At 44.3% G+C, this 23,766-nt stretch overlaps 1 protein-coding gene and 1 pseudogene across 4 annotated transcripts in view; one reads left to right on the top strand and one right to left on the bottom strand.

Annotated features, from left to right (window-relative positions):
* Positions 1-23,766, bottom strand: part of Slc25a54 (solute carrier family 25, member 54) — a 76,089-nt gene that overhangs the window by 48,576 nt on the left and 3,747 nt on the right. The gene's annotated exons all lie outside the window — the stretch shown is intronic.
* Positions 10,546-11,083, top strand: LOC108350282 (60S ribosomal protein L21 pseudogene; annotated as a pseudogene). The gene has a single exon (XR_015678276.1). The product of XR_015678276.1 is annotated as a 60S ribosomal protein L21 pseudogene (transcript).

Here is a 23,766-nt window from a genome sequence, read left to right as displayed (position 1 = left end):
TGGGAATGGTTTTGACTAAGTTTTTGGCGATTCGTTCTCCATTTACTGTTTCCTCACACTCAGGTCTTGAGTGAAGTTGGTTTTCCCCATGCTGATGCTCAAGGGATGAGTAAATGAGACCCTTTCCCTTCAGTATCTAGGGTCCTAAGGCCACCCCTCATGCCAAGGAAGATCAACCAGTAGGCATCGGGACCTGGTCTGAAGAAGGAAGGGAGGAGCTTGTCCTTGTTCCTGTCTCGAAGAAATGGTTTCCAACTAACCCATTTCCTCTTCCTCATCTCTCACTTTCTTCTTAAAAGAATGCAGTCTCAGAGGCAGGCATGTATCTGCATTCAAGATCAACCTGGTCTACAGAGCTAGTTCCGGGACAGCCAGGGATACACAGAGAAACCTGAAGGGAGGGGAGGGGCGACAGCCAGTGGGCATTACCACCACCACCTGCCTTATTGAACCTCCGAATATCATAAAACTCAAGGGTACTTTAAGTGCTTTGATTTATTTACCCAGGTCTTGCCTGCATGCTGCTGGCCGTGCTCTTCATCCTGAAACATCTTTGTCTTCTGGGACACTAGGAGCTTCTGCATTTCCTCTTTCTCACCCCGGCTCCTTTGTGAGCCCAAGATCTTCTACTAAACATGAGGCCTTGAAGACTCGCCATAGATACACTTAAGGACGGAAAGATAGCTCAGTGATTATTTCCATGAAGCTCTGTGCCTTCTGATCATGTTCTTTGAAAGCTAGCAGCAGAGTATAATAGCCCCGGTTGTTTTTAAAGTTTTATCTTTTTTTATATGTTGTCTGTGTAAGTTTACAGTGTGTGTGTGTGTGTGTGTGTGTGTGTGTGTGTGTGTGCTAGCACATGCCAGAAGATAGTGTGGGACCACCCAGAACTGGAGCTACCAGAAGTTGTGAACCTGAGAACAGAACTCTGATATCTGGAAGAGCAAAAGAAGTTCTTATTAACAGCTGATTCATTTTTCCAACCCCTGACATGTGGGAGGTGGGGGTGACACATGTGTTTTTAAATTAATCTTTTTCGCTTGTTCAAGGCTAAATCTTACATCATGAAGCTCATTTATTCCTTAAAATAGCACTGCTTTACATGTATTTTATTATGTTACTTATTTCATATATGTTTTACCGTATGTTTTTCTAAATGCTAAAAGTGCAAATAACATATCATTGAGACAGCCCTCATAGACAATCAACATCTAATACACTCTAGAGTGAAATGCATCCTAAGTGCTGTAATAAATATGTAACCAAATGTCATAAAATAATTATTTGTATTATTTCATTGAATAAATTCACAAGTCAACAGTAAAACAATTAATATAACTTTAGAAAATGTAAGCGCTGGACATTTATAACTATTAAAGCCCACTTTTCTTCAAAAGATAATTCTAAGAAACAACATATTGTGTAGTTTATAACATGTCAGAACTAAATGTATGACAACAATAAAAAGGCTGTAAAGGAAAATGTAGACTCTTTGCATTATTTGTAAAGTGGTATGCATTTTCAAAATAAATATAAGTCAGTGTGGTGGTTGGCTTTTAATCCCAGAAATCAAGAGCCCGAGGCAGGACCATGAGTACAGGGTAGCCTGGGCTACATTGTGAAATTCTAAAATTCGATCAAAACAGAGAGGGGGCAGGGAAGAAGGAGGAAGAAGAAAAGCAGAAGAAAATAGGAAACTTGAGTAACAGTATCAACCAGTTAAGATCTCTAAACACTGCATGCAACAAGAGCAGAATATTTATTTTCTTTTTCAGTTGCACGTGTGGAACAACAGCCCAGAAACTCATGGAAACTAAACAACTCTATACTGAGTGACAACCTGGTCAGGAAAAAATAAAGAAATTAAGGACTTTCTAGAATTCAATGAAAATGAATACACAACATACCCAAACTTATGGGGCACAATGACGGCAGTGCCAAGAGGAAAGTTCACACCACTAAGTGCTTATTACACTTGTGATGGGGGAGAGATATCTCATACCAGCAACTTTTTAAAAAAATAATTAATTAATTAATTAATTAATTATCTTTACATCCTGATCACAACTTCCCCTCCTTCCTCTCCTTCCAGTCTCTTCCTCTTGCCTTTCTCCTCAGAGAAGGGGAGGCCTCCCCTGGATATCCATCCACTCTGCCATGTCAAGTTGCAGTGGGACTAGTTGCACTTCTTCTCCTGTTGAAGAGAGTCAAGGCAACCCAGTTAGAGGAAAGGGATCCAGGGAGAGCAACACAGTCAGGGACAGCCCCTGCGCCAGCTGTTAGGAGTCCCATGTGAAGACAAAGCTGCACATCTGTTATATATGTGTAGGAGGCCCAGGTCTGTCCCATGCATGCTCTCTGGTTCGTGGTTCAGTCTCTGTGAGCTCCTACAGGCCCAGGTTAGTTGATCCCGTAGGTTTTCCTGTGGCACCCTTGACCTCTCTGGCTCCTTCCAGCCTTCTTCTCTGTCTTCCACAAGATTCCCCGATCTCCATCTAATGTTTGGCTGTGGGTCTCTGCATCTGTTTCCATCAGCTGCTGGGTGAAGCATCTCAAATGACAGCTATGCTAGGCTCCTGCCTGCAAGCGTAACAGAATGTCATGAGCTGGGCTCTGTCTCATGGCACGGGTCTCTAGCTGGGTCAGTCATTGGTTGGCCGTTCCCTCCATTTCTGCTCCATCTTTCTCCCGGCACATCTTGTAGGCAGGACAATTGTGGGTCAAACATTCTGTGGGTGAGTCTGTGTCCCCATTCCTTCATCAGAAGTCTTGCCTGGTTACAAGGCTGTTTCAGGTTCCATATCTCCTACTGCTAGGAGTAGTCTTAGCTAGGGTCACTCTCATAGACTCCTGGGCATTTCCACTGTACTAGGTTTCTAGCTCAGCCCAGAGATGCCGCCCCACACTGATTCCAGTTCTTTCTCCCTCCATTGTCCCCACACTTGATCCCTCCAGTTCCCCACCCCCTCTCCCTATCCACCCAGTTTCCTCCCTCTATCCACCCATGATGTCTCTTTTATTTCCCCTTTTCAGTGAGATTCAAGTAATTCACAAAACATAACTTATGTTTTAGTATTAATAATAAAAAAGTTGGGGGTTGGGGGCTGGGGATTTAGCTCAGTGGTAGAGCGCTTGCCTAGGAAGCGCAAGGCCCTGGGTTCAGTCCCCAGCTCCGAAAAAAAGAACCAAAAAAAAAAAGCTAACATGACCCAAATTAACCTAGTCAAAACTTATTTCCCATAGATTCCTAAGTAGGCTTATTTATAAATAAATTAATGTAGCTTAATAATCAAACAAACCACGGAAAATGCTTAGATGATAATTTATCCCATAAACACAAAGGTTTGATCCTGATCTTATAGTTAATTCGAGGTAAGATCACACATGCAAATACCCACAAATCAGTGTCAAATTCCTTAAAGATGTACAGACATTTAAGGAGAGGGTATCAGGCCCATTCAAAACAGCTTAAGATGTTTTGCCTGGCCACACCCCTACGGGACTCAGCAGGGATAAATATTAAACAATAAGCAAGGCCCTCCTTTGGGCATCTGTTGTTACTTAGTGTCTGCATGTAAAACAATGCAAATCAATCTGTATCTTTCATTCTGCACAAAACTCAAGTCCATATGGATCAAATACCATAGTGCAGTACAGGATACACTAAATCTGATAGAACAGAAAAGTGGAGAAAAGTCGTGACTGCATTGGCACAGGAGACAACCTCCTGAACAGAACACCAACAGCTCGGGCACTAAGATTAACAACTAATAAATGAGACCTCATGAAACTAAAAAGCTTCTGGAAGGCAAAAGATGATGGTGGTGGTGGTGGTGGTGGTGGTGGTGGTGGTGGTGGTGGTGGTGGTGGTGGTGGTGGTAGTGGTGGTGGTGATGATGATGGTGATGAAAGTCCCAAACGAAATGAAAATTACAGACCTTACACATAACAAAATAGTAGTTCCAAAGCATAAGGAGTTCTATGGGTTAGTAAGAAAAAGACAAATGATCTAACAAGTAAACAGTTTGAATAGGGGCCCACATATCCTACAGTTCAATATTTCTATGTTGTGGTAAATATTAAAAACTGGTAACCTTTTAACCTGCTCTATCGCCAGCACCCCTGAGGCTGCATGACACTGCTGGGTACTTTTATCTCAGCGGCTCCATGCTGCCCCCAAGTACTCTCAGACCCAGGCGGTTCTCAAGCCCGTTCCAGTAGGGCACCTTGCCACACTGGTCTCTAGATTCCATGGGGCCATATGGAACTAACCATAATTTATCTCTGGTTAGTGTCTCTCCCGGTGGCTCTCTACTAGCCACAAACACTCTGGTTCCAGCTACCCAGTAAAATCAAGACTCAACAAACTGCAGCCCAACAATCAGATTTATATGTTAAATTCTCAATCCACAATACATCCACACAATAAACTCAACCAATTGATAAAGATATAAACTGCCCACCTAGATAAGATAAATTGACCTATAGAAATCCATCCCTTAAGAAATATTCATGTCATGCTTCACTCCTTCTTTAAAAGGGGAACAAGAATACCTTTGGCAGGGAATAGGGAGGCAAAGTTTAAAACAGAGACTGAAGGAACACCCATTCAGAGCCTGCCCCACACGTGGCCCATACATATACAGCGACCAAACTAGATAAGATGGATGAAGCAAAGAAGTGCAGACCGACAGGAGCCGGATGTAGATCGCTCCTGAGAGACACAGCAAGAATACAGCAAATACAGAGGTGAATGCCAGCAGCAAACCACTGAACTGAGAACAGGACCCCCGTTGAAGGAATCAGAGAAAGGACTGGAAGAGCTTGAAGGGGCTCGAGACCCCATATGTACAACAATGCCAAGCAACCAGAGCTTCCAGGGACTAAGCCACTACCCAAAGACTATACATGGACTGACCCTGGACTCTGACCCCATAGGTAGCAATGAATAGCCTAGTAAGAGCACCAGTGGAAGGGGAAGCCCTGGGTCCTGCCAAGACTGAACCCCCAGGGAACGTGATTGTTGGGGGGAGGGCGGTAATGGGGGGGAGGGTTGGGAGGGGAAGCCCATATAGAAAGGGAAGGGGAGGAGTTAGGTGGATGTTGGCCCGGAAACCGGGAAGGGGAATAATAATTGAAATGTAAATAAGAAATACTCAAGTTAATAAAGATGAAAAAAAGAAAAAAAAGAAATATTCATATTAACCTGTATCTATGTACAGATGCACGGTGAGGATCATTTACATCTGCCTCCATGTTGTCCTCCTCCTTTCTGCCTCTCCTTCTCCTTCTAAAACCTCTGTTCCTTCCAATGAGAGGCCTTGTTTTATCTTGTGTCTGCCTTCACCTGCATAATGACATAAACCTACATTTCTACATAGCCACAGTATTCACTTCATCATGTCATTTCCTCTTTGCTCCAACTTTGATAACAGGAGCTAACACCTATTTAATTTTTCTTGGTACCTGGGACTGAACTGGAGGCCTTGTGCTAAAATCCCCAAGTTTGGTGGTTTGAATAAGTATGGCCCCCATAGACCCATGTGTTTCCATATGTTTGGCCCATGGGGGCTGGCGCTATTAGGAGGTGTGACCTTGTTAAAGTAGGTGTAGCCTTGTTGGAGGACGTGTGTCTCCATGGGGGTGGACTTTGAGATCTCCTATGCTCAAGCTCTATCCAGTGTGGAACAAAGTCTCCTTGCTGCCAGCAGAATAAGATGTAGAAGTCTCAGTTTCATGAGATCCCATTTATCAAGTGTTGATCTTACAGCCTGAGCCATTGGTGTTCTGTTCAGGATGTTGTCTCCTGTACTGGTGAGTTCAAGGCTGTTCCCCACTTACAGTTCTATTAGATTCGGTGTATCTAGTTTTACATTGAGATCTTTGATCCACTTGGACTTGAGTTTTGTGCAGGGTGATAGATATAGATCTATTAACATTTTTCTACATGCAGACATTCAGTTAGACCAGCACCATTTATTGAAGATGTTTTCTTTTGAATGGTTTTTGCCTTCTTTGTCAAAAATCAAGAGTCCATAGGTGTATGTGTTTATTTCAGGGTCTTGGATTCCATTGATCCACCTGTCTGTTTCAATACCAAGTAGGTTTTAGCTACCCTGGGTTTTTCTGTTTTTCCATATGAAGTTGAGAATTGCTCTGTCGAGGTCTGTAAAGAATTGTTTTGGAATTTTGATAGGAATTGCATCAAATCTGTAAATTGTTTTTGGTAAGATGGCCATTTTCACTGTAAATCCTACTGATCCATGAGCATAGGAGATCTTTCCAACTTCTAATATCTTCTTCAGTTTTCTTCAGTTTCTTTCTTCAGAGACTTGAAGATCTTGTCAATAGGACAAAACATTTGGAAATGTTTTAGGTTTTGGAAATGCCTACAAGTTTGGAAAGGATCTTTACCAGCTCTACACCTGACAGAGGTCTAACATCCAAAATTAATAAAAAAAAAAAAAAAACGGAGAAGTTAGACACCAACAACCAAACAACCCAATGAAAATGGGGTACAGATTCAAAGGATTCTCAGCACATGATTCTCGAATGGCGGAGAAGCACTTAAAGAAATGTTCAAAATCCTTAGTTATCACAGAAATGCAAATCCAAACAACTCTGAGGTTCCCTCTCACACCCATCAGACTGGCTAAAGTCAAACCTCAAATGACAGCACGTGCTGGCGAGGATAGGGAGCAAGGGGAACACTCCTCCACTGCCGGTGAGAGTGCAAACTTGTACAGCCACTTTGAAAACCAGTGTGGCAATTTCTCAGAAAACTTGGAATAGTTCTACCTCAAGACCCAGCCATACCACTCCTGGGCATATATCCAAAAGATGCTCCACCATACCACAAAGACACCTGCTTAACTATATTCATCGCAGCTTTATTCATAGTAGCCAGAAACTGGAAACAACCCAGATGTTCCTCCACTGAAGACTGGATAAAGAAAATGTGGTACATCTACACAATGGAATACTATTCAGCTATTAAAAGACACCATTAATTGTGCAAATGGATGGAACTTGAGAATAAACCCAGACCCAAAAGAACATGCATGGTATGTACTCACAAGCGGGTATTAGCCATAAAATGCAGGAGACCCACATTACACTCCAAAGAAGCTAAACAAGAAGGAAGGCCCAAGTGAGAATGCTTGAATCTCATGTAGGAGGGGGAATAAAATACTCATAAGAGGCAGATGAAGGGAGAGAATTGGATATGAGAGGGGACGGGGAAAGGAATAGGGGGATTCACAATCAGAGGTGGTGGGGGTGGCGGTGGGGACAGGGGAGATGGCCAGATGGCCATGAGAATGACTGGAAATCTGCAACTGGCAGGGATAGGAAGGTGGAGGAGGGGCATCTCAAGGATATGCCAGAGATTTGGAGATGGGGAAGTGCCCAAGAATCAATGTGGGTGACCTCAACTGTGATCACAGCACTGGAGATATGGAACCTGAAGAGGCCACCTCCTGTAGCCAGGCAGGAACTCCGGTGGAACAACAGAGAGACTAACTTTCCACCCAAAACTTATTCTGTCTACAAGAAATGAAAGGAAGGGGTGATGGAACAGAGACTAAGGGAAAGTCCAAGTATTTAGCCCAGTTAGAGACTCATACCCTGGGCAAGCACCAATCTCTGACTATTAAGGATAATCTGTTATGTTTGCAGACAGGAAGGAGTCTAGCATAGCTGTCTTCTGAGAGGCTCCACCTAGTAGCTGACTCAGAACGATGCATAGACCCACAGCCAAACAGTGGACAGAGCTTGGGGACTCTTATGGAAGAATAGGAGGAACGATTGCAGCCCCTAAGGGGATAGGAACTCCACAGGGAGACCAACAGAGTCAAATAACCTGGATCTTTTGGGATCTCAAAGACTGAACCACCAACCAAAGGGCATACACAGCTGAACCTGGCATATATGTAGCAGACATGCAGCTCGGAGTCATGTGGGTCCCAAACTAGAGCGGGTCCTATCCCCAAAGCTGTTGCCTGTCTATGTGGTATGTTCTTCTTGCTGGGCTGCCTTGTTTGGCCTCAGAGGGAAAGGATGCCCCTAATCCCACAGAAACATGGTGTTGGGGGAGGTGCAGGACACCCAGAGGGGCCTCTACCCTCTCAAGGAAGAAGGGGAGAGAGGAGGAGGGGAAGGGATTGTGGGAGGTGTGACCATAAGTAGGACAGCAATAGAGATATAAAGTGGATTTTAAAAAAAGACGTAAAACTCTGAGCTCCTCCAGCACCATGGCTGCCTGCACACTGCCAAGCTTCCTGCTGTGATGATAATGGATTGAGCCTCTGAACTGTAAGCCAGCCCCAGTGAAAGGCTTTCCTTTATAAGAGTTGCCTTGGTCACGGTGCCTCTTCACAGCAATGAAACCCTAGGACACGAAGATCCTTCCTTTTCTATATATTAGTATTTTTTTTTTCGGAGCTGGGGACCGAACCCAGGGCCTTGCGGTTGCTAGGCAAGCGCTCTACCACTGAGCCAAATCCCCAACCCCTATATATTAGTATTTAATGAATGTTACTTTTATACAATTCTGCCTACCAATTACCTGGCTATCATTGTAAGTCTCACAATTTAACAGAAAAGCAGAGGAACATGACAAATATTCTAACATCTGGCTTAAATTTCATGTAAGTACACAGTATTCACATCATTTCCTCGAATCCCCTTGACTCCTTTTCAGGTTCATTCCTCTCTTTATTTCACTATTTTTTATTATTATTACTATTATTATTATTATTGCTGTTGTTATTAGTATTATTATATTATTATATGAGTTATATATAGATACCACTGATGAGTCCATTTAGTGTTGCTTATATGGACACAATTTTTAGAGCTAAGCCAATCAGGGGCTCATCCTTGGGGAGGGCTGACTCTTCCCTCTCGGCAATCATTAATGCCTCCAGATCTTCCTCTAGGAGCTGTCTTGTGAGATTTGCATCAGCCGTCGTCGCCTGTCATTGTCTGACCATGTCATTGCTCCAGTCTCATTTAGACTGCAGTACTGTTGAGCGTTTGTGGGCACAGTTTCCCTGTTATACATGTGTGATGGTTTGCAAAAGCTTGGCCCAGGGAGTGGCACTATTAGAAGGTGTGGCCTTGTTGGAGGAAGTGTGTCACTGTGGGGGTGGGCTTGGAGACCCTCATCCTAGCTGCCTGAGGATGCACAACCTGTTCCTGACTCCTGTGGCTGAAGATGTAGAACTCTCAGCTCCTCCTACACCATGCCTACCTGGATTCTGCTATGCTCCCACCTTGATGATACTGACCGAACCAGTAAGTCAGCCCCAATTAAACATTGTCCTTATAAGAGTTGCCTTGGTCATGGTGTCTGTTCGTAGCAGTAAAACCCTAACTAAGACAACATGAAAGACAGCTTTGCAGCAGATGAGACACACATACACTTATATGTATATGGTTTGGGGGTAAATGTAAAATAATATGGTCCCCTACAGTATTCTCAAACCTCCCTAGTGTTACTTATGCCTCCTCCTCCCTTCCACACCATATTTCCCTTCATCATCTTAATCAATTCCTTGCATAGCCCTTCATCCATGACCCTGCTCCCATTCTTTACTCATTTGACAAAACCCTGTTTCTCCATAGTTACTGTAACTTTATGCCTCCATTGTCCTTAGCTGTAGACAATCTTCCAGTGCAACCAGAAAGCAGATGCAAGGCCCAGTAAGAGTTTGTGACTACAGTGGAAGGCAGGACTATTCCAGTGGCTTCTGTTTCTTTGGAGAAGAAAAAAGGACAGAAGGGGGAATCAGAAGGATGGAAATCAAGGACCAGAGTTTGAAGACAGAAGAAACCAGCAACTGTTACTATGCAGAATGAGAGGCCTGTGGTACAAAAGAAAAAAGTAAAGCTTTGGCCACTAGGAGTACTAATTTGTGGCAATGGACAGATAGGACACTGATTCTCAGAACATGACGTAGCTCGGGTTTGAGCATGCGCCCATCAGTATACAGAGGTATTACCACTACATCAGGACCTTCTGTCAGAAACGCAAGTGCTGGCTCCACACTGCTGTGAGAGGCGCTCGCCCCAATTACTCCATGGAGGTTCTGCACCTATATTCTGCTTGATTCACGTGATGGGACAGTACGTCAGGAAGACACAGAACCATGATGACAATGGAAACTTCACTTCAGCCCTAGACTGAACAAATGGGCACGTGGCAGATAGACTCAGACTTTAAACCCCTGCTATTTTCTGTCTCCTGTGGATGAACCCAGTTCCAACCAAGAAAAATCTCTGCTGCCAATGCATACCTCTCCAGAGTAACAGAGAGGCACAAAAGTTAGTTTACAGTCAAAGCGGCTGTGAATTATGCATTTGAAACGGCTAAAATAAGTGTGTTTTTAATGGAATCAGTATATTAGAAATATGTTTCATTGACTTATGAATGCATAAAATGCATAAGCAGCTTTTAGTGGAAAATGAGAACAATGAGTTGTAGAAATTGCCTCAGAACTTCATTAATCTGCTTTAAAAAAAAAAAAAAAAAAAAAAAAAAAAGGCCGGGGCAGCCATCTTCCAGTAACTCGCCAAAATGACGAACACAAAAAGAAAGAGGAGGGGTACTCGGTATATGTTCTGTAGACCTTTTAGGAAACATGGAGTTGTTCCTTTGGCCACATACATGCGAATCTACAAGAAGGGTGATATTGTAGACATCAAGGAAATGGGCACTGTTCAAAAAGGAATGCCCCATAAGTGTTACCATGGCAAAACCGGCAGAGTCTACAATGTCACCCAGCATGCCGTGGGCATCATTGTAAACAAGCAAGTTAAAGGCAAGATTCTGGCCAAGAGGATCAATGTGCCGATTGAGCACATCAAGCACTCAAAGAGCAGAGACAGCTTCCTGAAGCTGGTGAAGGAGAACGATCAGAAGAAAAAGGAAGCCAAAGAGAAGGGCACCTGAGTTCAGCTGAAGCGCCAGCCTGCGCCACCCAGAGAAGCCCACTTTGTGAGGACTAACGGAAAGGAGCCTGAGCTGCTGGAGCCCACTCCATACGGACTCATGGCCTAATGTATACAAAGGAAATAAAGGACCTGGACTGCAAAGTCTTTTCCTTAAAAAAAAAAAAAAAAAAAAAAACCAACAACACTATAGAAGTGGAATGCTGTGGATGGTGATATGAAGGATAAACAAGGGGCCCCTAAACTTTGGAGACCACAAGACACTATTTTTGTGTTTAGTTCAAGTATTTTTATTTTGTTTGTGAACAGATTCTATAGATTTAGCAAATGAACAATCCTGTTTTTTAATTTTATTGACCTTTAGAAACCTTAGGGAAAGGCAGACTAGGTGTAATTTGCACTGTGGACACTAGAGGGCACCAAAGCAACAGAACGTCAATTTAAGGAGTCCTTTACGGACCAGCACAGACTTTTTCTATAATATAATTCATTCAATGACTTTTCCCTCAGAATTAATGGCATAGCATAGCTATAACTATAGAAAGTATGCAAAGCTGTTCTGATTAAAATGAAAAAGTGCATTTTAAAGTAATTTTATAACTGTTTTATTATTCTTTTTTATATTTTCCCTCTATATTCTAATATGAAAATTGATCAACCAAGGAAATTCATTTATCAGTTTTCTCACAAATGTTGTAGCTTATCAACTTTACTGCTATCTTTCCAAGTTAATAATCAAGTTAAAACCAGCATTAGGAACACAAGCCAGCTACGGTTGTTGAAAGAATAAAATCCCCATGTTATTTCTCTGTGAGCAGTATGTCTCCGAAGCATGGAAATTGATAAGCCTTTATTTATATCAGTTCCTTTGGCTGTCTTTCATGCAGATATATCCACATGGTCACTAGGTTTCAAAATGCAACTGTAGCACAGCGTTTTTATGTTTAAGTATTGTATGGAGAGAGAAGAAGCTTCCCTTATCAGTGCCTGCCGTTTAAACTTGTAGCGGAAGCCCCATCCTGCTCGCCTTCGCTTTGGAAGAGCATCTACTTCAGTCATTTGTGGTGCACCCAGTTGACCCTGAGCTTATGGATATTCAGAGAAAGAGCTGGGATTGTTTGTTTGTTGTTTAAGTTCGAGTTAAAGTAGTTTTCTCAGGCTACTGCAGTAAATCACCAGAAACCGATGATTTAAAACACAGAAATCTACTCTCAGAGTTCAGGAGGCCAGAAGATCAAAATCAAGGCAGTTAGGGGTGTGGTGAAGAGGGACTTGTAAGAGTGGAAGTGGCGGGGCTGAGGGTGGGGGTGGGGGTGCTTCGATTGGATGTAAAGTGAATTTTTAAAAATAAGTTACTGAAAAAAAAAAAAAAAAACCTCAAAGCAATCAGAATCGGTTCCTGCTAGAATATCTGAGGGAGAATGCAGCCCTAGACTTTTTCCTGGTTTCCCAGGGTTGCGGTAAATTCTGTCTGCCCTTGAGTTAGAGATATCTTACTCTCGCCCCTGGCGCTAACCCTGTATGTGTCACTCTCCTCACATGACCTCCGCACACTCTGATCATTGGATTTAGGGGTCAGTCAAATCCACCATCACCTCATTCTAACTAATTACGTCTTCGAGGCTCTATTCTCAGGTAAGATTAAATCCTGAGGTTTCAGGTAGACCGGAATATTGAGGAAACTCATTATTTAGCCCAGTACAAGAAGTAAGAAAGACTATCTTGTATCCCTTTGAAGAAACAATGAAAGAGAAAATGAGTGCTGCTTTTGATGGAAATAATATGGACAGAAGAGTGTTTTAGTTTCAGAATAGGTGCAACATTTACTCAAGTGGATTTTTAATTTTTATTTATGTATTTATAGATTTATTTATTGAGACAAGGTCTTCACTGTGTATCCCTAACTGACCTGAAATTCACCGTTTAGACCAAGCTGGCCCTAAATTCATAGAGTTCTTCCTGCCTCTGCCCCCAAGTGATGGAATAGAAGCCATTTGCTGAACACTCGTTCAGACTCAATTTTATTTTAAATTCCAATGTTTATATTACTTGTTGCCTCCTCTACAGAGGTTTTCAAGTATCTTACAAAATAATTAATACATATTATATACAATAGAAAATGAATGCTATTCATTGTCTACAAATAGTGTGTGCTTTTTATTAGCTCTGGAGGATTAATAATGATTCCGTTAGAAAGGAAGATACAGCAAAATCCTTACAACAAGCAGAGTTCAAAAAGTTGTATCTATAAAAATTCACCTTATTGAAAGGCTGGCAAGGAATGCTTCCGGTAATCTTCCCGTGAATGTGTGTTTTACTTTGTTTTATAAGCTATGAAAAAAACAGACCAATAGTTATAATTTGTATCACACTGAGTTGAAAATAATTGCAACGGTTAGCCCTAAGTAAGACTCCTAGCAGCAGGAGCTATGGAACCTGAAGTGGCCACTTCCTGTAGCCAATCAAGCCTTCCAACCACCCACAAAACTTCAGCCCAAAAATCTGCCCACCTACAAGATACACAGAGATAAACATGGAGCAGAGACTTAGGGAGTAGCCAACCAATGATTGGCCCAACTGAAGATGGAACCCATGGGAGAGAGCCAGCCCCTGACGCTATTAATGATCCTCTGCTATGCTTGCAGACAGGAGCCTGGCATAACTGTCCTCCGAGAAGGTTCATTCAGCAGCGGATGGAAACAGATGCAGAGACCCGCGGCCAGACATCAGACAGAGCTCGGGAGTCTTGTGGAAGGGTACAGGGAAGGACTGAGGGAGCCAGAAAGGTCAAAGACACCACAAGAAGATCTACAGAGTCAAATAACCGGAGCCTATGGCGGCTCACAGAGACAAAACCAACCAAAAGCATGCATGGGGTTGATCTAAGTCCCCTACATACATGTAGCAGATGTGTGGCTTGGTCTTGATGTGGGGCCCTAGCAACAGGAAAGGGAGCTGTCCCTGACTCCAACTGTATTGCCTGCCTTTGGATCCCTTTCCCCTAGCTGGACTGCCTTGTCAGGCCTCAGTGGAGATGACATGGTTAGTCCTGACTCCACCTGATGTGCCAGGTTGGGTTGGTGTGTGGGGAGGAGAGAGGAGGGAGGAGGGACTGGAAGGAGAAGAGGGAACAGCTGCAATCAGGATGTAAAATGAATTAACTAATTAATGAATGAAAAAGAAAGGAAAATAACCACAACATAATCATTTCTTGACCCTTCACATATAGAAAACACCACTAGTGAGGCCTCACAAATTTTTTTCTGAAATGAAGTTGTAATCTAACTCTGATTCATATTGCCCTAGACATTGGCTTGGCTCTCCCTGGTCCCTGAAAACGCCTCAGCTGAGTTGTTTGACACTCCCGTCCTCACAATTTTCACAATTTTTAGGGATGCGAGAATACAGAAGATAGGGAAAAATACACTCAGGAGTCACTTAATGAAAGGGAAAGGTTCAGAAAAATGCATCATTGGGCATCATGGCCATGTAAAACACCAAAGCGTTCTCACAAAAACCTCCACACTATAGTCAAGGACACATCCAGGCTGCTGCATTTAGCTGTGTTTCGTTTGTGAGGTCTGTCTGCCACACGTGACTCCATAATCAGTTGTATAAATCTTGTTATCATAAAAGGAGGCAATGCACCATCCCCTTGAGAGAGCCACGGTTTTTTTATAATGATGAATTGTTTTTAAACATATCACTGAGTGATGAAGATCGCGTCACGTCTTCTCTAAATTCCTAAAATAATTGCAACAACAAGGAGCTGTTTGCCAACCGTTTTGTTCAAATGAGGACGGGAGCGCCGAAGTACAACTCAGCTGAAGCGTTTTCAGGGACCAGGGAGCGCCAAGCCAATGACTAGCCAACAAGTCCACAACAATAACTGCTTTTAAGTATCTGAGCTGAATCTGCCCAGGGTCCTCCCGACTGTCATCCCAGCCCATGGAAAGGCCGAAGGGAGAAGAAAAAGGAGGAAAGGGAGGTAAAGGATGAAGGGATGAAAAGAAACGGGATATCCTTAATGAGAGCTTGGAAGTGCTGAGAACATGTCCCAAGTAAATGTCTGTATTCTTGCACTCTGGACCCCTAACGCCACCCCAGCACTCACACCACCCCCTGGCGGCTCCACGGTGCTAAGTCTAAAGCACAGACAGCCGATGGGTGAGACTCTGTGAGCAGAGCCTAGCGCGCCCCCGTGCTCCTCATTCCTCAGTACAGATGCCTCTCAGACAGGACAGGACCTTCGTTCTGTGGCTTTGGCCACATACACGGGTAACGCCTTACTACATGGAATACGAGTGGACATGATGTGTGGTGTGTGGCATTTACAGGTCAAAGCTTCTGAGAAAGCAAGAGTGGAGCCAGTGAAGTAATTCTGTGGTAGAACTCATGCTTAGCTTGTGAGGCGCCATGTTCAATCCCCGGGATAAGAAAAGTAAGGGAGGGAGGGAAGGAGGGAGGGGGAGAGGAGAGGAAAAAGGGAGGGAAGGAGGGAGGGGGAGAGGAGGGAGGGGGAGGGAAGGAAGGAAAAAGGGGGAGGGAAGGAAGGGGAGGGGAGAGGAGAGGAAAAAGGGAGGGAAGGAGGGAGGGGGAGAGGAGAGAGGGGGAGGGAAGGAAGGAAAAAGGGAGGGAAGGAGGGAGAGGGGAGAGGAAAGGAAAAAGGGAGGGAGGGGGAGAGGAGGGAAGGGGAGGGAAGGAAGGAAAAGGGGGGAGGGAAGAAAAAAGGGAGGGAAGGAGGGAGGGGGAGGGAAGGAAGGAGAGAGGGGATAGAAGGAAAAGAAGGAGGAAGGGAGAGAAGAAAGGGAGGAAGCAGGGATCTTTTCTTTTTCTTTTCTTTTTTTCGGAGCTGGGGACCGAACCCAGGGCCTTGCGCTTGCTAGGCAAGCGCTCTACCACTGAGCTAAATCCCCAACCCCAGCAAGGATCCTTTTAACAGTACAGTTTGCTTTTTGACAAGCCAGACGTAGAAGGCACCAAGGCCCAAGCAGATGCTAGTGGTGCCCATGGGAGAAGCCTAGGTCTCTGAATGTCAGAAAGCACCTTAACCATGATATGGAAGAAAAACAAGCAAATGTATTTTAAAAGGAACTGAAGGTTGGAGGTTTATCTGGGTCATTAGCATGACCGTGATCACCCTTCCTGTGTAAGCAGTTCCTATGGGTAGTTTTTCCACTGCACATGAGGAAACAAACCTATAATTACAATAGTCAGAAACTCCTAAAGGCTGTCGACATCAGTTCTGCTCTTAAATATGATCACGAGGAGATCTCAGAAAAGAAAGCAAGCAAAGGAGAGAAACCAAGATAAACAGTACTGATCTAGAGACAGCAGAGGTCATCCACGGAGTCAGAAGAAGAGTTTTTAAAATGTCTGCTTTTCCAGAGGATCCAGATTTGACTCCCAGCATCCACATCTCAGCTCACAGCTGCCTGGAACTCCAGTCCCAGGGGTGCACTGCCCTCTTCTGGCCTCTCCAGGCACTGCATTCGCCCAGCGCACTGACATACATTCAGGCAAACATTCATACACTTTGGGGGAAAAAAAATTAAAAACCTTAAGGAACTTTGGAAATTAAATTTAATTTTTGGAAATTAAGCATGTAATTGCTGAAAATTTAAAAGCCAAAGGAAGGCCTAAAGTCAATCTGGTCTTTGCCCCTCCCCCAGAATATAAAGCAAAAGATAAAACCATAAAACGTCAGAGAAGAGTTTTTAAAAGCATAATTATAGAACATTTAGCAAGTAGACTAGAAAAGAAAAAAGGGAGAGCAGGATGAAACGGCTTTGGGGATGGGTCTTTTAACAATCTCTAAAGTTCTATTTATTATAGGAGGGCTGGGTGTCACAGTGGTCTTTGGAAGATCAGAGGACAACTTGGAGGAATTGATGCCCCTCTTTTACCCTGTGGGTCCTGGGGACTGAACTCGGGTGGTCAGGTTCGGTGGCATGTGCCTTTACTGTGTCTTATAATTGTATCACCAGCCCGTGACATAGCTTATAAGAACCATAGACTGTTGGGATAATCTTTTTGTGCACTATGTAAAGATTGTTTGTATTCAAATGTTGATTTTTTTGTACCAGCAGAGAGTTGAATATACACCAAACTGTGGTATTGTTATTTTTATCGGATCATCACTCACGTGGGTACTTTGTAAAGATGCTTCTCCATCACATTCTGACTGGTTTAAGCACGACCTGACAGCCTATAGCTGAGGCAGGAGAGGGGAAGTAGGGCCTTCAGGCAAAGATAGGAACTGTGGGAAGAATTCAGAGCTGGGAGACTCGACAGACAAACATGGAGGAAGTCAGACATAGTGAAAGGTAATGGGCCATGTGGTATACCATGTGGGCTGGTATAGATGGGGTTAATTAAGTTCTATGAGCTAGTTAGGAAATAGGCTAGGGTAAAGTTTGAGCTATAAAGAATGATAGTGAGTCTCTGTGTCTTTGTTGGGAGCTGACGGGTTAAGACAGTCAGACAAAAGTACAAATGATAGCAGATGAAAGAAAGATAGATAGATAGAGAGAGAGAGATAGAGAGAGAGATAGATAGATAGATAGATAGATAGATAGATAGATAGATAGATAGATAGATAGATACAGAGATAGATACAGAGATAGATACAGAGATAGATACAGAGATAGATAGATACAGAGATAGATACAGAGATAGGTAAACAGACATACATACGTACACAGACAGACAAGTTACAGAACATCTGGGATGTTCCCAATAAGGAGAATAATGAATGTCAAGCAAAATGAGTGAAAACACATTGCATGGACTATAAAATTTTATAAATCGGGGCCTGCTGGCCAGCCTTGACCCATTTTTGTTTCTAGTGAGCTAATTTGTCTTCCTGCATAAACTCACTTTCTACTTAATTTTGTCCTTTCTTCCAACCATTTTTAGTGGTGCTAGGAACTGAACCAAGAAGTCATACATGCCACACTCTGCACTCTCCGCCCATCCCTCATGAAATCTTGGAACACCAGATCTGGAGGAGGCTTTTGCTTTGTCAGTTGGTTTGAGGGCTTCGGTTCTGCTCCTCTTCCCTCCGCTTCCCAAGCGCTAGGGTTACAGCTGTCAGCAGCACAGCAGCAAGACGCCGCACCGTTGATTAATCCTCACTGCCGTGGAAAGACCACGTAACATGACAGCCATCTATCTCTCTAACAGACGTTTGGCTTGTCGTGCAGTATTGCTATGAGCCAGCACATCGAGCACGTGGTTTTGATATCTAGAGCTTCCTCAGCTCAGAGAATTAAAGTTCTATCTCCATCCAGTGAACTACCCTCCCATCTCCTCCTCCCCTAACACTCGAACTCCCTTCTGCTTCCCACCCCTATGGCTTAGACTGTTTAGCGGAATCACACGGGACTGTCACTGTGTGGTGAGTTTACTTCACTCAGTAGTGTTTTCCATACTTTCCCAAGTGGCAGTTTCTCCCATGTCTGCATAACATTCTGCCATTCATGGACACGCATTTTCTTGATCTGCATCTGTCAACCTCACACCGGGGTTCTTGTGCACACAGAGCTTTTCAAGGTTTTATAGAGAAAGGTTTTTCAAGGCACTGCGACAAACTTCATCTCATTGCAAACACTGTGCTAGAAGAGAATGGAGCAGGCCTTCTCAGTTCTCAGGGGGAAGAGGTTTGAAGATCCCTAGGGGGTGGGGGTGGGGGTAGACATGCCTTTAGTCCCAGCACACAAGAGGTAGAGGCAGGTGGATTTCATGAGTCAAAAGCCAGCCTGGTCTACAGAGTGAGTCCCAAGCCAGCTCAGGCTACATAAAGAGACATTGTCTCTAAAACAAACAAAACTATTTGAAAGTAGAATGTTGTATCCTGATGAACTATAAATCAGGGTGAAAGCCCACTAAAGATATTTTCCAGTTTGCACCTACTCAGAAATTTCCTCCCCTGAATGTTTCCGTTGTTGCTGCTGCTGCTGCTGAAGAAACACTTGGAAATATCCCAGAGGCATGAGGTGCAAACCAGCAAAGAGGAAAATAAAGAACATGAGAGATGGGGGAGACCCAGGAGTCCACCCCAAAGCAACCCCGGGTGGCAGGCGTTCTAGTCTGCAAGCCACCAGCAAGTGGAATAGAAGTCAGCCAGTCCCAACACGATGCCACCAGAAGAAAACTGAAGTGGCTGTGAATCGACACTACGACCTGGGGAAGAGAACATGTTTCCTCTAAAGACAAAGGAAAGACAAATGGAAATTCCAGGAAAGACAAACAACTAGCATTGGATTTGAAATCCATGATAAAAATAACAAATCTGTTTAAAATGTGTCACAATTTTAAGGACATTTCCAAAATTATGAAAGTTTTTTTTTTAAGTTTGGGCAGCAGTTTCTCTTTGACGCCATAAAAAAAGGAAATACGATTTTTGCACACAGTGTACTGCACAGTAAAAATTAGTCATAACAATATAAACTAGGGGAAATATTTTCCCTTCTCTCTACCTCACCAACATATCTGAAATTCTAGAGTACCACACCATCACAGCTAACACATTAGCCTTGGACATTTTTCAAAGCCAGCAAAACCAGTTATCACCCTTGTGGTTAATAATTGACCTTCTTGTATTATAACAAAATATCTTATAGCAACAACTTAGGAGAGGAGAGTTGTGTCAGGCATGGTTTGGGGGATGCAGTTCATCACACAGAGATGGCACGGAGCAGCTCCAACCACGGTGATAAAGCTTAAAGTAGGACCATTCACAAGGAAACAGCCAGGGACACCATTGTCCCAAGAGCCTGCTAGGTCCTTCTTCCTACAGACAGACAGCTTCACAAACTAGCCACCAGCTGAGGCTGAGAATCCAACTCCGACAGCTAAAACACATGTCTATTAAAAATCAGATGACGTAAGTAGCAGAGTGTCGCATCGGAGCCATAACCCAGAGTTTGATGGGTTGAAAACATTTTCACACCTTTAATCCCAGCACTCAGGAGGCAGACGCAAGCAGATCTCTGATTTCACGCCCAGCTTGGTCTACAGAGTGAGTTCCAGGACAGCCAGGGCTGCTTGAGAAACCCCGTCATAAAACAAACAAACAAGGAGATGAAATTACATTAAACAGTTGGCTCTTTGCTTCCTGATAGCTATCTACGTGAGCTCTGCAGTATTTCTGTTAGCCAATATTCACCGTGTGAATGCCAGGGCTGACTCTTCTGTCTACCTGTCAGCTAGAGAACTCACCCAGTATTTTACCACTTGATCTCATTTTCTCCCCTCTGCATCCTGGGGGTTGGCTCAGACCCTTTATGAGATTACCGAAGGCTAGTGCAACGTACAAAAGCAAACCTGCTCGCTAAACAGCAGGAGATTAGCTCCTCTCACTGAAAACAGTGCTTCCTGACTCAGGAGCAAGGCCTAGGCACTGGAGGTGCTGGGGACAATGTAGTCAGATGTCAGGGTCTCAGGGAGCACCTGATTCCCCACACACACTAGTGTAGCCCTGTGGGACTCTGCTTCTTTGAAGTGCTGCCAAGGAAAAGAACTGGGAAGAGTGCTCTGCCCAATGATAGCATATAAGACCTACAAAGAGGTTTTTGTGGTGGCTTCCTTGTCTTTATAAAACCTAAGAGCAGAGCCCATTATTCACCAGTCAACCCTAGCATCTGATGCGAAGGCCCCTGCAGCCCCTTAGCAAGCCAAGGCAGTGTAATACCGACTGACGACCTCTGCTGTCAAGATGCTGCAACTCCGGTTCTCAACACTCATTTTCTCTCCCCAGAGGGCAAGAAAGAAAAGGGGAGTGGCTGCCAAAGAACAAAAGCTTCTTGTGTTCCCCAGGACGCCTTTAGGGTGAGAATAAGGGCGTTGCCCTGGCAACGAAGGCCAACATATGCAACTAAGGTAAATGACCAGCCACATGAGATGTCAAAAAAAAGGACCAAAAATATTATTTGTAGTGTTAGGTTTTGAAAGATGGCCCTAAAGATTATAAAACAGATCCTGCTGTATCGCTGTATGTATGTCGTTGGTTATATATTTATTAACTAATGAATTTGGGAGAGGGCTTTGCAGGGGTGGGACATAGCTTAGTAGTAGAGCATTAGCATGCGTGAGGTTGTGAGTTCAAACCCCAGCACCTGAAACAAACAAGGAAGAGGAAGATAAAAGGAAGGAGGAATTCTGTTAGAATGTTAGAAAGTTTTAGATGTGTGTGTGTGCGCACGCGTGTGTGTGCACGTGTGTGTGTGTGTGTGTGTGTGTGTGCGCGTACGTGTGTGGTATGTGGGGATACCCATGGAGACCAGAAGAAGCTACCAGATCCTCTGGAGCTAGAATTACTGGTGGTTGTGAGCCGCCTGACATTGGAACCCAACACAGGTCCTCAGCAAGAACAGGGGACGCTGTTAACAGCCAAGCCAGCTCAGCAGCCCCAGGCTGGGAATTAATTTTGTTCCCTTGGTTGTTTATCCTAACAATGGCCAGTCCTCAAGGGTTATTATTCTGTGTCATTCTGCTTGGCTCTTGAAAGAAAAACCTGATTGCTAAATAAAAACCTAACTACCCTGGCCCCGGATTTTCTAAAATAGTGAATCAATGCTCACAAGGATCACTTCTCCTAGACATTTTAAATATCAATGCTGTGGAAACATGGCCTTTTCATAGCATCTGTAACTAGGGGTGTCTATGAGGCCAGCATACACCTCCCTAGTAGCATCTGTAACTAGGAGTTGCTATGAGGCCAGCACTTCCCCACCCTCCTCAGTCTAGATTCCATCCACTCTGGTGTCCCAGTCAAAAACCTGGGAGTAATTCTCACCGTCCCTCTCGCTCCCTTCTACTTACCACTGACTACAGCTTTCCACGTTCTGTGGGTTGAAGGAAGTCCACAACAACACCATCTCACATTCGGTCTGACACAATAGTAATTTTTAAAATAGAAATAATAACGGAAACCTCAGAATCCTTACTATGGGTCAGACAGCCTTCAAGTAAACACAGGTTGCTGCGTTGTTTAGTCCTCCTCACAACTCCCTGAGAGTCTCCAATACATCCTCGCTTCAAGCCGATGAGACTAAGGTGCAGAGACATAACTTGCCCTGAGTCACCCAGCTCACTTTGTGGTTAATCACGACTGTACACTTGGTGGAGCTGAGAAGCAACCAAGAGATGTGTAAGGACCATCTCTGGGTGTGTCTGTCAGGGCGTTTCCTACAAGGACTATACTAACGGGGACCTGACCTGAATGTTTAAGAACCATCAATCCATTGTGGGACATTACCTCTGGGCCTGCTTTTGGGTGGTCATAAAGTATGCAGTTTTGCTCCTGTGCTCTCCTGGGCCTGGGTGTTTAATCACATCCCAAGGACAACAGAGCCAGCCCCCGTAGACTGGAAGCTGGGAACCATGATGCTGGCATCAGGTACTTTGTCATAGCAGCAAGAGTGACTAATTCACCTGGGACGTGAAGGGGTCAGTTATCAGCCCCTAACTGATCATCAGTCATTTTTCTGGTTTGATTTCCACATCATGACCCAGGCATTTGCTTAAACTTGATAACTCCTGTATGGGAGTAGAAGCTCCCCTAAGACAGAGAGAATGGCTTTGCACTTCCCAGTCTGTTCTAGTCAGCACTACAGACGTTCTTTCCCGTGTCAAAGGCAAGCTCTTCCCTTTCTCTCTCTCTCTCTGTGTGTGTGTGTGTGTGTGTGTGTGTGTGTGTGTGTGTGTGTGTGTGTGTGTGTGATGAAATAGCATCCTTTCAATAGTAAAATGCCCAGTCTGGCATGTTGGGGCAGAACTCTGAACTTCCTTTTCAGCGAAAGCTTCCTCTCCAATATCCTCCCAAACTTGCTTGAGCTGGTGGCTTTTGTAGTGGGTGCTGTCTCCTCCCTGCTGTCTTCTCTTTCATTTTCTCTCCTGACCTTTGACCAGCCAGAGGTGGAAGGAAGAAGATAAGGACCAGGGAAGCCTCCCTAACAGGCAGAGCTGTCCTCCCACTGTGATATACTCTGACCACAGAAGGGGAAATGGAGTCGTGCTCATAGGACAGCTTGTTCCCGAGACAGAGTCTACGATAGCCTAGGCTAAGCTGAGCCTCTCGGGCTCTCTGCCCCAGCGTTCCTAGACATAGACTCCAGCTGCTCAGAACCGGTTAAGAGCAGCTTGAGGAGTCCTCTGCAGCTTCCTCTGGTGCGTTCCATGCATGGGGCGAAGCCTGAGCCACAGATGGACACTTTCTGCTGATGCTGTCTTTTGTGGGTTGAAAGCCTCTTAAGTGTGATCCATGTTCAAGCGGCCCCACATGTGTACTCCTACCAAGAATCTCATTCCTCTGGGCTTCCAGTGAAAGGCCAGTATGCGATTTCCCAAACATCCCTGTGACTCAGAGGGTACAAGTCAAACTCTCCATGTGGTTGCCATAACGTCTCCATTACTAGATCTGAGGTGAAGGGAAATCATTGTGTCCATATCCCAGTCTCACAACCAAGGAAGACTTCCCTAACTCAGCTGGTTCCTACTCCTTCACCTTCAGCCCACATGGTGTACAGCCCTAAAGAGGGGCAGGGGCGCAAGGGCCCTCAGAACTGGGTTGTGTGTTTGCTTGCTTGTTGCTAGGGCTCTAACCCGTCTCATAGGCCAGATAAGAACTCTGCCTCTGAGCTGCGGCACTCAGCCTCACAGGTCTCCTTCTCAGTACTTCTCTAACTGCTCTCCCTGCTGATCAATTGCAAACACTCACTGTGGAATACGGGGGCAACTGAGACCTCCCACTGAAGGTGGCCCAGCAAGGGTCCTGTTTTACTCTTCCTAGAAACACTAGTCATGCCATGC

The sequence above is a fragment of the Rattus norvegicus genome, chromosome 2, assembly GCF_021556685.1.
Source record: "Rattus norvegicus strain SHRSP/BbbUtx chromosome 2, alternate assembly SHRSP_T2T, whole genome shotgun sequence".
Taxonomy (NCBI): Eukaryota; Metazoa; Chordata; class Mammalia; order Rodentia; family Muridae; genus Rattus; species Rattus norvegicus.
Note: the sequence above shows the minus strand (reverse complement) of the source record. Positions and strands in the feature narration are given on the sequence as shown.